Source organism: Phodopus roborovskii, unplaced genomic scaffold (assembly GCF_943737965.1).
Source record: "Phodopus roborovskii unplaced genomic scaffold, PHOROB, whole genome shotgun sequence".
NCBI lineage: Eukaryota > Metazoa > Chordata > Mammalia > Rodentia > Cricetidae > Phodopus > Phodopus roborovskii.
In genome coordinates this window covers 16,412,261-16,426,069 of record NW_026126470.1, presented here as the reverse complement: position 1 = coordinate 16,426,069, position 13,809 = coordinate 16,412,261, and the positions used below count along the sequence as shown (strand labels likewise).

The 13,809-nt window shown below is 42.1% G+C and overlaps 1 protein-coding gene across 2 annotated transcripts in view; it reads left to right on the top strand.

Annotated features, from left to right (window-relative positions):
* Nrip1 (nuclear receptor interacting protein 1) overlaps positions 1-13,809 on the top strand; it is an 80,101-nt gene that overhangs the window by 14,410 nt on the left and 51,882 nt on the right. The window contains exon 2 of one of the 2 annotated variants that reach the window (XM_051191768.1): positions 5,145-5,225. The exons of the other annotated variant lie outside the window; for it this stretch is intronic. The gene's annotated coding sequence lies outside the window, so the exon portion shown is untranslated. The remainder of the gene's footprint in view (positions 1-5,144; positions 5,226-13,809) is intronic. 2 annotated transcript variants of the gene reach the window in all.

Genomic DNA, 13,809 nt, shown 5'->3' with positions numbered 1-13,809 from the left:
AAGGTGGAAAAGGAAGAGGAAAGAGTGAAAGGAGCCACACAAGCGTGCACATCCTGCACGTGCACACACACTGGTTTACATCGGGGATGTACAGAAAATGAAGTTACTGTCCTCAAAGTCCCCAGTACACAGCAGGCCAGGACCCAAGGAGGAGCAAGTGGGGAGCCTGGGCTTTGGTCTTTATTAGAATTCCCATGGGACAAGCATTGCAGGGTTGGGCAGAAAGTAACCAAGTTCAAGATGAGATAGTTTTAGCAAACAAAGGTTCGATACCAGTGAGCTACATCTTCTTATCATTAACAGTATAATCACCGCTATTGCACAGTAGCTCTGAATTAGCTCTGCGTATACAACTGATATACAGGAGTAGCTTTAGTTTGCTTCGGTGGTGTGAAGAAAGCAGGAGAGTGTTGCCCCTTAGACTGTGGAGCCCCACAGACTGGATTGATCACTGCATAGAGGAGGTATGCTGGGATTGAGGCCTTTGCTCCTCCAAGGGGACAGACTTTAAGATAAAAAGATCGTTAAGATGTTGCAACCTCACAATACACAGAAAATGAAGAGTAAGATGTGTAAGCTTTGTGCACACATGCTTTACCAGGGTGGACTTCCCTAGAGCCATTTGAGAAGGAGGTAGAGAATCTGTGTTTCTTTACCTTCTCTCTGCAGAGAAAGGCCAGAACGATACCTGTGTTATGGACCCCGCCCACTTCAGCTGACAATTCTCCACAAAGAACATGGGAGAGAAGGCATACTTAAGTTACATTTCTAAATACACTCCAATACCATGAGATCACTTGGATCTCATATTATTTTTCATTTTGTGTGTGATTTTGTTTTCAGAAAGCTGTGTGATACTCTTAATACAGTTGGATTTCAGTTCAAGATTATAGCAGTATCTCACAATAAATGATGATGAAATTGTGATTATAACAATTGGCGTCTGCTTGTTCTAATAGTCAAGGAGTGGAAAAATCTGACTGTATGTAGATGTTTTAGAACTTAGGATAGTGTCATCATTGTAATTGATGTGCTAGAAAACTTGAATCACTGTCTCATGAGATGGGCCGTGAGAAACAAGATGGCCTTTCTATCAGAAGCCAGTGTCCCATCTGAGGTGTTAGTTCAAATAAAGAAATGTAATCAAGGACATTGGAAGCCATGCTGGACTTTCCTCTTCAGCCTCATACTCTTTCTGATAAAAGAATATGAACCAGAAGTCCCTTCTACAAAGCTACAAATAGTCTGACCTTGAATTGTATTTCAGAACCAAGCTCGTCCAATGTGACTTAATGTATAGATATAAACGAAGCCCTTTAATTTATTATTTTAAAAGGATAAGGTTGGGGGCAGAGAAAAGTCTGGCGTGTTTACTGTGTAAGCAAGAGGACTTGGAATCAGAGCCTTGGTTGGATCCTGCTGTCATCACCCTTGGGATATGGAGGGTTCATCCATGGTGTTCTAGGACCAGTTAGACTTGCTGGATGAGTGAGCCATGAGTTCAGTGAGAGACTCTGTCTCAAAAAGCGCAGTGGAGAGTAATAAAGGAGGACACCCAGCATCAACCTCTGACCTCCACACTCGCGAGCACACAGAAAAATCAAAACTATGCAATCTCATGGCATTGGAGTATATTTAGAAATGTAATAGTAAGTAAGTAGTCACTCCCGTGTTCTTTGTGGAGAAGCATCGGCTGAAGAGGGCTGTGTCTATGACATAATTAAAGTCTGGCTCTTTAAGGCAGCAAGAGGTGAAGACACATAGATTTTGTAATGCCATTGTTTTTCTTTCCCTTTGTCCTTTTTAAAAGATTGACTTGGGTGATATAATGTAAAAGTGCTTGGCTAGTGAATTAGCTTTAGAAGATTCCCCTAGCTTAACAGACAGGAGCATCTTAGAGAATTTCCTGTATATTATGTTAAACCCCAAGCATGTGTTTGATGCTGTACATTGGTTCTGGTGTATGCACTTTCTAAGTATCTTATAACCCACCTTTATGGTTTCCTTCCTTTTCTTGGGGGCAAATTCAAGTGTTGTGGTATCTAATTTATTTTAGAATTGCATTTTATTGCAGTAGAGGAACTGTTTTGTGTGGCTGTTGTTTTAGCGTGTTTTGATATGTTCTGGAATGTTGAGGAACACTCCTTGTGCCCTGTCATTTATGGTCATGGCTTTTTCATTCTGCGATATTTCCTTCCTCTTATTAATGCGTTGTTATTGGACTTGATGCATGGGAAGCACAGTCCTCTAGTCAGCCCGTGGAACTTATGCTTGTTTCACTTATTAAAAATGAAACAGAAACTCTTGGCTTCTTTTTTTCTTTTCAACTGGGGCTGGAAAGGTCTTGTGTGTGCTATGCAAGCACTCCACCAGTGAGCAACATACAACCCTAGCCTCCTAGATCCCCTTTGAAAGAAGAAAGAAATTTTTAATTGAAGTGTAACTACATCAATTTCCCCCTTGGTTTCCCAACCCCTCCCATTGGAAACCCCACTTGCTCCCATTCAAATTCATGACCTCTTCTTCTTTAGTTGTTAGCATAATGTATGTTTGTAAATACAAGCATATATAAAAACAACCTGCTGAGCGCCTTTACTGTTGCTTGTGTGTATCATTTCAGCCCTAGACACTTGCTATTGGATAACCAATTAAGAGACTCATCCCCAGGGAAGACTATTTCTCCTGTTCTTAGCATTTCTTAGTAGTCTGTAGTTCTTTGTCTCTGGGTAGGGCCCTGTAAAATTCCCCTCTTCCATGTTAGCGAGTTCATCGGTGTTGTCATCATTCAGATCTTGTTTGGCAGTCCTATCGTTGATGATTCGTGGGTGAAGCTTCCCCGTCATTTTTTAGCAGATCCGATCTCACAGGAGAGTTCCTGTGCCTCTGGCTTTTTTAGTCTTTTAGCTCCCTTCTTCCATAACATTTCCTGAGCTTTAGGTAAGGGAGTTGTCTTGTAAATATGTCAATTAGGAAAATGATTAGAAATGAAGGATGTTTTATATAATATATATACATATATTAATGAGTTAGCATTTTAATATACCTAACATCCTTCATTTATATTTTATCCTAAAACTATAGATTTTACCGATTACCTTTAGCTTCCAGAAATGTTTGTGGGATGGTAGAAAATAATAGCTGTGTTATGTCTTTTGGTTTGTTAAATGCTGCTAAATTATATTGAATTACTCTTTGCCTCAATTTAGGCATGCGGATTTTAATAAGAAAGCTACGGTATGTGATAGACTGTCTTGTATATGTTTATAAAATTGGTGGGTTTGTGTGTGTGTGCACAGATGTCTGCACCTGTTGATTGCATTAAGCATTTGATGTCTCCTAATGAGGGATGGAGAAGGTGCTTCCATGCCATTTTAAGTGGATCATTTCTCCGAGGTGAATTGCATACATTCTTCATTTTGTATTCTGTGACCTTGCAGTCATGACTTCAGCCCAGAATAGTTTCAAAGTCATGTAAATGAATGCAATTAAGGTATTGCTTATCATCTTACATAGTTCAGATGGAACCTTACTGGATAGAGAGGTTTGCTGGCCTTATGAGGAAGGTCAGAATAAGGTTAAATTTTATTACATAAAATGATACAGCGATGTTTTTATTTAGCTGATGGAAAACTAGTGTCATAGTATAGTAGAAAAATCATAATGCCCCCCCCCTTCTCTAATTATCTGGATGTGTTCATCGGATTTTTGTTTTCGGTTGATTGGTTCTTTGTTTTGTTTGCTTTATTTCTGTCTAGAAACAAACTCTTTTAAGGAGATATACCTTTTGTCTACTTGAAAAACACATGGAACATCATACTGAGAGTTATAATTCTAGGTGTCTTTGACTACCACATAGAAGCTGACATCTGGCTGCTGATGGGAGATGGCTCTGGGCTTGCTAAGTAGATGTCCTAGGAGGACTTGGGATGTGACAGTGGGCACAGGAGTTTTAGCCTATGGGAATTAGAGTCCCACTGCATGGGTAGGCCGATTGTGGGCTGGAAGAAGCACTGTCTAGACACTGGGAGACTATGCTGAGGAGGAAATGGAAGGGAGTGTGAATGTGTAGATGTGAGATGTAGTGTGCTAGCATGGGAAAGCACCCCACCAGGAAATGTGGAGTCTGTGCCCGAGTCTCCGGACACTGGGAGATCCTAGCACAATTAAGATGAGCTAGCTGCTTTGTTTTGGTAGATTCCTGTTCTGATTTATGGATTTATTTTTAGTACAGCCGTGATCCCGGAGAACTGATCATAAGTTATGGATTAGTCAATGAAGAGGTCAGCAGTGTAAACTCTTTGTGAGTCCAGTGGAATAATGCTGTAGTGAGATCAGGGTGTGTCTACCATACCTTCCCTGTCTCTGGCTGACTGCCTTGTTTGCCAGCCCATTGATCGGCATAACGTTTACAAAGCCAGATTGTTACAGTAGAAGCCATGCCTCTGCCGGCTAAATGCTTCCAGCAGCTGTAGCCTTTGGAATGCCTGCACCCCAAGATAGTTATGAATAGAGCCCAATACAGAATCTTAAGTACTCGAAACACAGAGAGACTTGGGAGAGAGAGGGGGAGGGAGGGAGGGAGGACAGGCACAAAAGAGAGTCAGTTGTGCAGTTTTTGAACTTGACCTTGCTAAGCTGGGATTTCAAAAGGTTGAGCACCCCTGCAACTTTCTCTTTGTCACTATCATTCTGAGTTGAGGATGGTTCTAATTCTGAGTTTAACTTTCTATTCCTACTGGGAGGGAAGCAGCCAGGTGTTTCAAACTCTTCAAAGAATGTCAGATACTTCCCATGTGGTTTCTTCCAGAAATCCTTCCATGGTCCACATTCTTCTGCATCATCAATATTGGCTTACACCCCAGAGAGCAGGGGGCAGTCTACTGTTAGGGTGAAGACAGTTTTTTTTTTTTTTTTTTGCAGGTAATTCTGTAACACTGGTGCCTTAATTGGATGTGGTCAGCAGCCACACTCAAGAAAAGCCTGAGTGCCTGAGACTCTGTCCCAATACATGTTTGTTTTTGCCTGCCTCTTTGAGACTTTGAGATAGCTTACTTTAGGGTATCGTTAATACCCCATTTTCAAACACATTATTGAAATCATTACCTGCACTCACAGTAACACATATCGTTCTTTCTTTCTTTCAGAAGTGTGTGGATTGTGAGCTATTACAGAACTCAGTTCTCAGGACCCATTATTTTAACATTTGGGAGAAACACATCCAAAAGGTATTGTACTGTGTCTCATTGCTCCATTTTTAAAATAAATTACTTATAGTCAAGCCTCTGAGTGATAGGAACATGTGACTATTGTGCTTTATTCTGTTATTTTCTTTAACTTTGATCTATTGATAAATTTCCATTCCATCAACAGCCCCATTATTTCTTGGCTTGTTGTTTAGGCTATGATGGCTGAGATGTGTTGGAGCAAAATGGCTCACCTCTTTATGGATGGGAGGGTAGGTGTGAGGTGGGGGGTTCAGTGGGGGCTGGGACATGCCCTTCAAAGCCATAGCTATAGCAAACTACTTCCTCTAACCAGGCCCACCCTCCTAATCACCCATTTTGTTGTGAATTCATCAGGTTTTAATCCCTTGATGAAGTTAATACCCTCATGATCCGGGTCCCTCTCAAAAGCCTCAGGAGCTGAAAGGAACCTCTAACAAACAAGCCTTCTTGGGGACCACTTCATAGCTAAACCCCAGTGAAAAGGGTTCCTTCTTAATGGCCTGTACATGCTTCTTCTGTCTCGTGTGTCTCCATTAAACATCGCCAGTTTTCTTGCTTGGAATAGAAATAGATCGTGGAGGGCTACATAAATACAATTGATAATATAATGTATCTGTTAATGTTATACTGAGTAATGAGCTATTAAACAATGCATTCACTAACTGAATATTCACAGTCTACATTCATGTGAAACAGCACATACCAGTTTTATAAATTAACCTTAATCATTTCTCAAGCAGTATGAATACTGAGGGCAGGATGACTATTGCTTTGTTTCCCAGAATATGGGAAATCTTCGTTCTGAAATGTTTTGCTCCGAAAGATTCTTAGGCTTTTTACTGTACTTTTGGGAAAAGATTGTATGTTTAAAAATCTTGGAGTCTGAATGAATTTGGAATTGTTTTTAACTAACCAAAGATAAGAATTAACTCCTATACTTGCACATTTAAAGACAGAAGCATCTAAGAGCAGTGATGAAGAGGGTTATTCCACTTCTCAAGCTCTTGTTTATGAAAATGTGTCATGTTCTCAGAATAATTGTGTATGGTGGAGCATTGAACTGGATGCCACTATTAAAGAGAAACTCACCATTGCACTGAAGAATTATGTGGACAACTCCTTTATGCATTCAGAATAGGAATTGTTTGGAAGTCATTTCTTTGAAGATACAATACATGACTCATGCTCTTTTCTAAAAAACTGCTCACTTAAGGAGACAGTCTAACCCCCAGTGTAACTTCATCCCTTGAAGGAGCCGATCTTCCTTGGGAGCGCTGCTGTGTAAGTGCGTGCCTCCGTTGTCAGGCTCCATGGGCGTGCCCAACTTTCTTGTATGCAGCGTGCAAAGCAGCCTCTTGGCACTTGTTGAAAGTCACGTATGACTGAAATTCCATCTGGTGAGCACAGGACGTCCCTTCCTTACCCCTTTAGCCATTTTCTAGCACGGCCTCTCCTCATCGTGGTTACTTTGATGTCAAATGGGGATTATCATTGGAACTTAACTTTTGTACCGAAATGGTGTGGAACAAATACAATCCCCCTTTCCGGCAGCGGATTCGTGTCAGCCCCCTGGGAACCACTGAACAGTAGTTTTGATTTCTATGTTCTGCCTTCCCCTGTACATCCATGAGCGCAGTGTCCTTTCTCTCGTAATTAAGCATTCCTTGTACCCATGACTTTTGCTGTATGAAGTGTTACAGCAAAACTGACACCAATTTCTTTTTCACAGATTCTCGGGTAGATTTGTGCTTCTCCAACACCACTGCAGGAACCTCAATATGAGTTTTTTCCTAATTAACTCTTACTTTTCCATTGAAGGAAGCATTTTATGGTTCCTTTGAAGTACAAAGGATCATTACTAAGTAAATAACGTGATACTATGACAGTGACTCTGATACCAAGTTGTTTCCTGCCAAGCTGGCAGGTTACATATACAAAGTGGTTTGCTGGACAAAAGCAGGCTTCACCTGGTGGAAATAGGCGTCAGAGAGTTCATCATGTTCTTCAGCTGTGTGTGCTTTAAGACTGAGGAATTATTTGTCTTGACTTTTCGAGCTAATATTTTCAGACCATAGTTGATCTGAGAAAAATGCATCCACAGGGGAAGAAACTCTGATTTGTTCTGGGACCTTACATGAAAATCCACGGATGATCACACCTCTTACAAAGGGCGGTAGCGCTGGCACAGAACCCACTTCATTCTTACTCGATTTTAAATCACCTCTAGAATGTGTACAATACAATACAAATGGCGTGTAAACAGCTATGTGTGTTATAGTTTTGAGAATAATGTCGTAATTACTATTGCCATCATTAATATTATTATATATCGTTATATAATAAGAATGTCATTACTCTCTAAACTGTATCAGGGGTCAGGACAGTCTGTATACGCTCAGGAAATAGACCACCCCCACTAAATATTTTTCATCCAATTTGTCTAAATCCACAGATGCAAACCCTTTATATATGGGGATGCAGGCATCCATACTATTTCTCTTGGACCTGTGTAGGCATGTGCGGTAACCACATCACAGCCACGTTTAATGTAGCTACATGGCGAATGCTGGCCCGGAGGGACAAAGTTATATTAAGCCCAAGTGCTTCATATAGACTCTTCATTAACGAGTTCTTAAGTTTCCTGGTATGCAAACCGAGAGTACAGCGCACATCACTAGAACATTGTGAGAACTGAACAAGAAAACAGAACGCGTTGTCCCCGGTGGACTGTTAGAGAAAAAGAAAATGCTGTGGATACTCTAGATAACTTGACATTTTAGACGATCACTGAGACTCAGTTGCACACCCTTGTAAATAAACCAAGGCTTGTCATTCATTCCACACATCGGCTTTTCTTCCTTTTCTTGTACTTTTAAGTGTTGTCCCAACCCCAGCTATTCTGTACTTTTTAAATCCCCTTCAAGTCCGAACCTGCAAATTTCTGCCTACTGCTGGCGTTTCCTGGTCCCTCAGCTGTCCTCATGCCCCATTGCTTATCAAGCATGCGGTGTGTAAACCTCCTTTCATTCCTGCAAACACCTAGATCACATGGGGCTAGAGATGGCGGTTTCTTGAGTTTGAACTGTAATCTAATGGGTAAATTGGAAAGAAAGATGGTTTTTTACAGTTTTCCTCCCAGGCAGTAGTTTTCAGGTAAATAATTAGTAGCCTCTCACCTGGATTTGATTTCCCCCTCACGGTAGGTTGCAGGTTTTCAAAGTGATTTCTTCTGACATATCCAGGTTAAAAGAAGCGTCTCAGTGGAAAGGGTGAGTTGGGAAGTTGGCTTACTACACATGGAGCTGCTTCAAAACACATGCCCTGAACTACTGTTTGTATTCCTATAGGTTTATAGTTTTGCTGACTACAACAAAACGAAAGGCCTGTAGTTCTTACTGGGTCAAGATGTATTTTAAAATATCAACCTTTTTTCAGATTTTTTTTCTTTTCTTTTTTCATATTTACAAAAAAGATTTTCCTGCATAAAGGTTTTAACCCGCTTTATTCCAGTAAGGAAAATCCAGAGTGTATATGTCCTGGTAGTAACAGAAGCAATGCATTTGCTAAGTTTTCAGTGATGAATTGTCGGATCTAGAGTACCCTAAGAATGTGTTTTTATTCATGGTGCCTAGTGGGGTCTTCAAGGACTTGGATGTATATTTGTGTTTGTGGCACAGCTATTGGTCCAGAATACAGTGGTTTATGAATAGGTTCTCAGTCTCTGATGAAATGAATGAATGGGAGACTGGCTGTCCCATTTTTGTGGGACAATATGGAGGGTTTGTTTGTGGTGTCTGTGACTGGCCTTACAAAACCAAACTGGCTCAAGTTCAAATCCTAGCCCTGCCTCTTACTTATAAGATCTTCACATTTGCTGGGCCTGATCCTTATACTTGGTTACTATCTTTTTAAAGCTAAACGAGGCAGTATTTGACTTAGCACTAGTGGCAATGATGAATACTGCCCTAGTTAGTGTTACTCTGATGAAACAAAATGACCAAACAGCTTGGTAGGGAAGGGTTTATGTGGCTTACGCTTCCATTGCATCTCACCGAAAGAGGTCAAGACAGGAACTCAAACAGGGCAGGAACCGGGAGGCAGGAACTCACACAGAGGCCATGGAGGCGTGCTGCTTACTGGCTTGCTCCCCTTGGCTTCCTCAGTCTGCTTTCCTAAACAGACTGAGTGACAGTTTTAAAGCTGCATGCACTGTAGAATTAGCTCCATGCATCTGTTTGCTACCAGGGGAAATGATGAGAAAATATTGATGGAAACATCTGCTTTAAATATTGGCCTTAAATATTTTTCCCTGTGCTATAGTTAGCCATTTTTTTTTTTCTTCAAATGATAGCTTAGGGCCAGTGAGATGACTCAGCAAGTAAGTAAATGTATTTGCCACAAAGTCTCATGACTGGAGTCCCATCCCTGGGACCACATTCTGGAGCGAGAAAACTGTCTCTTGTGATGTCCACATATGTACCCACCTGCACACTGCACACACACACACACACACACACACACACACACACACACACAAGAATCAAATAACTAAACTATAATCAAATGGCTATTAAACATGAGAGTTAATAAAATGTTGACAAGTAGTCCTGGTCTGAATTTACAGATACCATAAATGTAGGGTTGAGTTGAACCTATAGTAGGACTTTTTAACATTGTCTGTTTTGGTTCAGTTATGTCTAGAGTAAGTTCTTTCACTAGTATAAATTGGTAAGGTTTTCTTACATCATGATGCTTAGGTAATTTTATTGAGACCTGTTAAACCCATTTAAACAGACAGGACATTGGGCTTTGTGACTGACTAAAGAGGTTTGGCTTTATTTAACAATCAAAGGGTTTTTTGACTCCAACTGCCATTTACCCACCCTCCCCCACTCCACCATGTCTGCAGTCTAGGGTTTCTTTGGGATAAGGGGTGGCATGGGTCGTGAATGGCAGTGCCCTGGGATTGCCTTCTAAAGAGTATACACACACGTGGGGAGCATAATTATCTCCTGTGGCTTTGTTTATTCATCATCCCCTTAGTCTATTTGCCCTTGAGACCTTCTCTCCTATGTTCTCACTACATATCATTCCCCGTCCCCTTTCTTCCCTTTTGGATGAACATTTACCGTTCTGCAGAATGTTTTAGGCACACAGGCATTTGAGCATGATTTTGCAGTTGAGGTTACATTAAATAATCCATTTGGATGTCTTCTGCTCTGGTCATCTTTCCTTTTTAGTTCTTTTTGTTTGTTTTGTTTTATTGTTTTGATACAGGGTCTCATTATGTAGCCTTGACTGGCCTGGTACCGACTATGGAGTCCATGCTGCCTTGAACTCACAGAGATTCACCTGCTTCAGCCTCCTGAGTGCTGGGATTAAGGACATGCACCACCAAGCTCTGCTAATTTTCTGTTCCTAGGACGGTAAACATCATAGGGATGTTTATATCAGTACCAGAAGAAAACGGCTTTCCTTGTCATGGGACATGCTCTATTGGCATGAATCATAACAAGAGTTAATTAAAAAGCTCCGTGTCTATCAGGTGAATGTATCTACTTTTTAATTTGATCTAGCATATTGTAGGGACCCGCATAATTGAAAAACGTTTCTGCGCTAACTAAAGTGCATGCTATGGAATTCTGTCTTCAAAGCCGCTTTGGGAGTGAGTAGAAACTGTGAGCAGTTCAGTTTCCAGGACGGTGGAGCCTGGTGCTTTCCCACTCGAAGCCCTGCCACATTGATGGCCTCAGCTTTGAAACTCATCGTTGTTGTAAGATGGCCACTAGCCTATGCTGTTCGCTAGTTATTTAAGAGTGAGAAAAAAAAATTCCCAGTAGACTCAAGGGGCAAAGTCTCATTTTCTCCTCATACTATGACCTTAATGATCAGAGAAAATACTTCTCGTCAATCATAGGTAGTTCGATGTAGTCAGATTTAATTGAATTCCTCTCCTGAGCAAAGGTGCCAGATTTTGGCCAGCTAGTCTGGGAGGGATACCAGTGGAAACTTTGGTTTGTTGATTTCCAGAACCTGCCTTGTGTGATCACAAAACGCCATGGCATTCAAGCTGTGACACTCTATTCTAGTTGTTCTCTTAGGCTGTGGGGATGGAGAGCTCAAAAGCCAAAAGGTTTGCTGTCTTTCCAGAGTGTGCCGGTTGTTGGTGAGACAGACAAAAAATTCAGCCTTACTGGGTCTTATGAAGTGCTAGGTAGAAGCTGAAGCCCATAATGCAACATGGAAGACTGGGAGGACAAGTTTCGACCGTCTTCCAGAAGGTCTGGCTGAGCTGAAGGCTGACATGGAAGCTGGAGATGGCTCTTTGGGTAGGAGCATTGCTGTCAGGAGGCATGTGGCTGCTGTGGGCGAGGGAGGAGTCACAGGGGATGAAGGGGGAAGGAAAGGAAGCTGTTAGACACTTTGCAGCAGCAGCAGAGTGACCCGATATAGCATCTTAATGGATCATTTTCACAGCAGTGTAAAGCCATAAATAAACCTACTGTACACATTTATATAAAAAAATCCAATGTAAATAAAAAAAAGAAAGACGTTTTATAGGGAGTGAGTAGTCTGTGTTCCATTTAATAATTGGAAACAAGAGAAATAACTTTAAAGTAGGCAAAACATTAGGATAGTGAATGTAGATTTGGCGCCCCTTTTTTATTCTAGCCTTAAAAATTACATACTAAATGTGTTTGTTTGAATCAGTGCCACCCTTTTGAAGTCACAAACCTTGTGATAGACATGGTTTTTGATACCTCTCAGAATCAGTAGTATGGATTGTTTTTACATCCTTTACAAAACTCAGTAATGAGATGTAGTAAACCTTCTAAAGTTTAAACACCTAGCTTTTTCCTAGTTGTTGCTTAATAGTTTTCTCCGAGATTGAAACATTCTATCCTGCTCTGGAGCTCCTTGGGCAGGTCTGTAAGCAACTCAGAATATTTTCAGGAAGTCCCCGATACCAACCAGATTCACTAGGTCCCATCTTGCCCGAGTCAGCAATAAAATCTGAGAGGCCCTCAGACACACAAATCTACAAAGATTCCCAGGACCATAGAGAAACAAGCCAGCTGAGCTGCCGGGAAGAGGTTTAGACCTACTGAGTGGACCTTTAAGGGCCAGGGAAAGAACATGCTGACCGCTACTTGACCCTGAGACCAGGGCTAAGGAAAGAACACCCTGACCCTGTCTTGACCCAAAACACCTGGGCCAAGGAAAGAACTTCCTGCCCCTGACCTGACCCCAAGCCCAAGACATAGAACAAGGAAAAATGCACTACCCCGGCTTGACCCAGAGCTCTGAGTCTTGGAAATCCCTATGCCCTTGCCTCGGGGTTAACAGCCAATGTTTCCTGTAGTAGGATACTCTGCCACTAAGCTCACTCACTGTGCATGATCTAAAATCCTAAAGCCTTCCCTGCTGTCCAGACCTCTGCTGCCTATCTCTTCCCTTTCCGAAGCAGCCAGTCTTCTGTTCTTCCCAATCTCTTATGTGAAGTTTTTGGCTTGGGTTGGCTTTGTGGTAACCCTCCGCTCCTGACTGCCAAGATGCTCTCGCATTGGAAAAACCCATACACTGGGACACCTAGAAAAGGCACTCTCCAACCTGCTAAGCTGCCTGCAGGCTGTGCAGTGTGTTCCAGGCTCTCTCCCCTTTGTAAGCTGTCACATGGGCCTTCTTAAAGCAGCTGTCTTGGAGTCAGTTTCTGTGAGCAACCCCTCACCCATACTCTTGTAAGCAACCCCAATAAGGCTCACTGGTTCACCAAGTTGAACTTTGGTGGTTTCCATACTTTGGTCTGTCACAGGATCTCAATCTTTATCTGGAGTCAGTAGACCAGTGTGTTGCATCACCTCAGGAAAAGCTTTGTCACAGCACATAATTGGCACCAGGACATAAGAGAACCACAGATGAGTTTGGAGGAATGAGCCGATGGTCCTGGCTATGGGGCATAGCCAAGTATGCGATCAAGGCCAAGCAGTCTGGAGAGAGCTTTCCCGGGAGACATTCTAGCACAGTTGTCTTATCCTATGTGGTGTGTGTTAATGTGCTTTTGTGCTATGACAGGGGTGGCATGGTTCTTGCTCTGTGCAGTGAAACCTGCAAGTAAGGCTGAGCCATCTGGATTAGGCGTGTCTGTGGGAAGAATGCCAAGGTGGCAGCCTTTGTCTGTGTGGCATGTGGTGGCATGTTGGCTGGATGAGTGGGGTCTACCGTGTGAAATGGAGGTACCCTGGAAACAGTCAAAGGTTTAGTGTGCAAGGGTGGGGCTGGTCAACAAGCAGCAGCAGCAGCAGTTGCCTGGCTAGTTCAGAATGGACCTGAGGCGGTGGCTAAGCTGTACTTGTTTGCGTATGTGAGCAATTGCAGTAAGGAAGATGTGGCTAGCATCCTCTGTTAGCTTCTGATCTGGAAAAGTACATTAGCTATAGCCTCTTTCTCTAAGAGAGAGCTGATAAAGAGCAATAGAAAATATTCCTCAAGCCCATCCTTCAGTGGAAAAAGCGGGGGCATCTGTGGGTCAATGTATAGATAGATGGTCCAATACAAGAAACTAATGTGATCAGGAATACTCAGG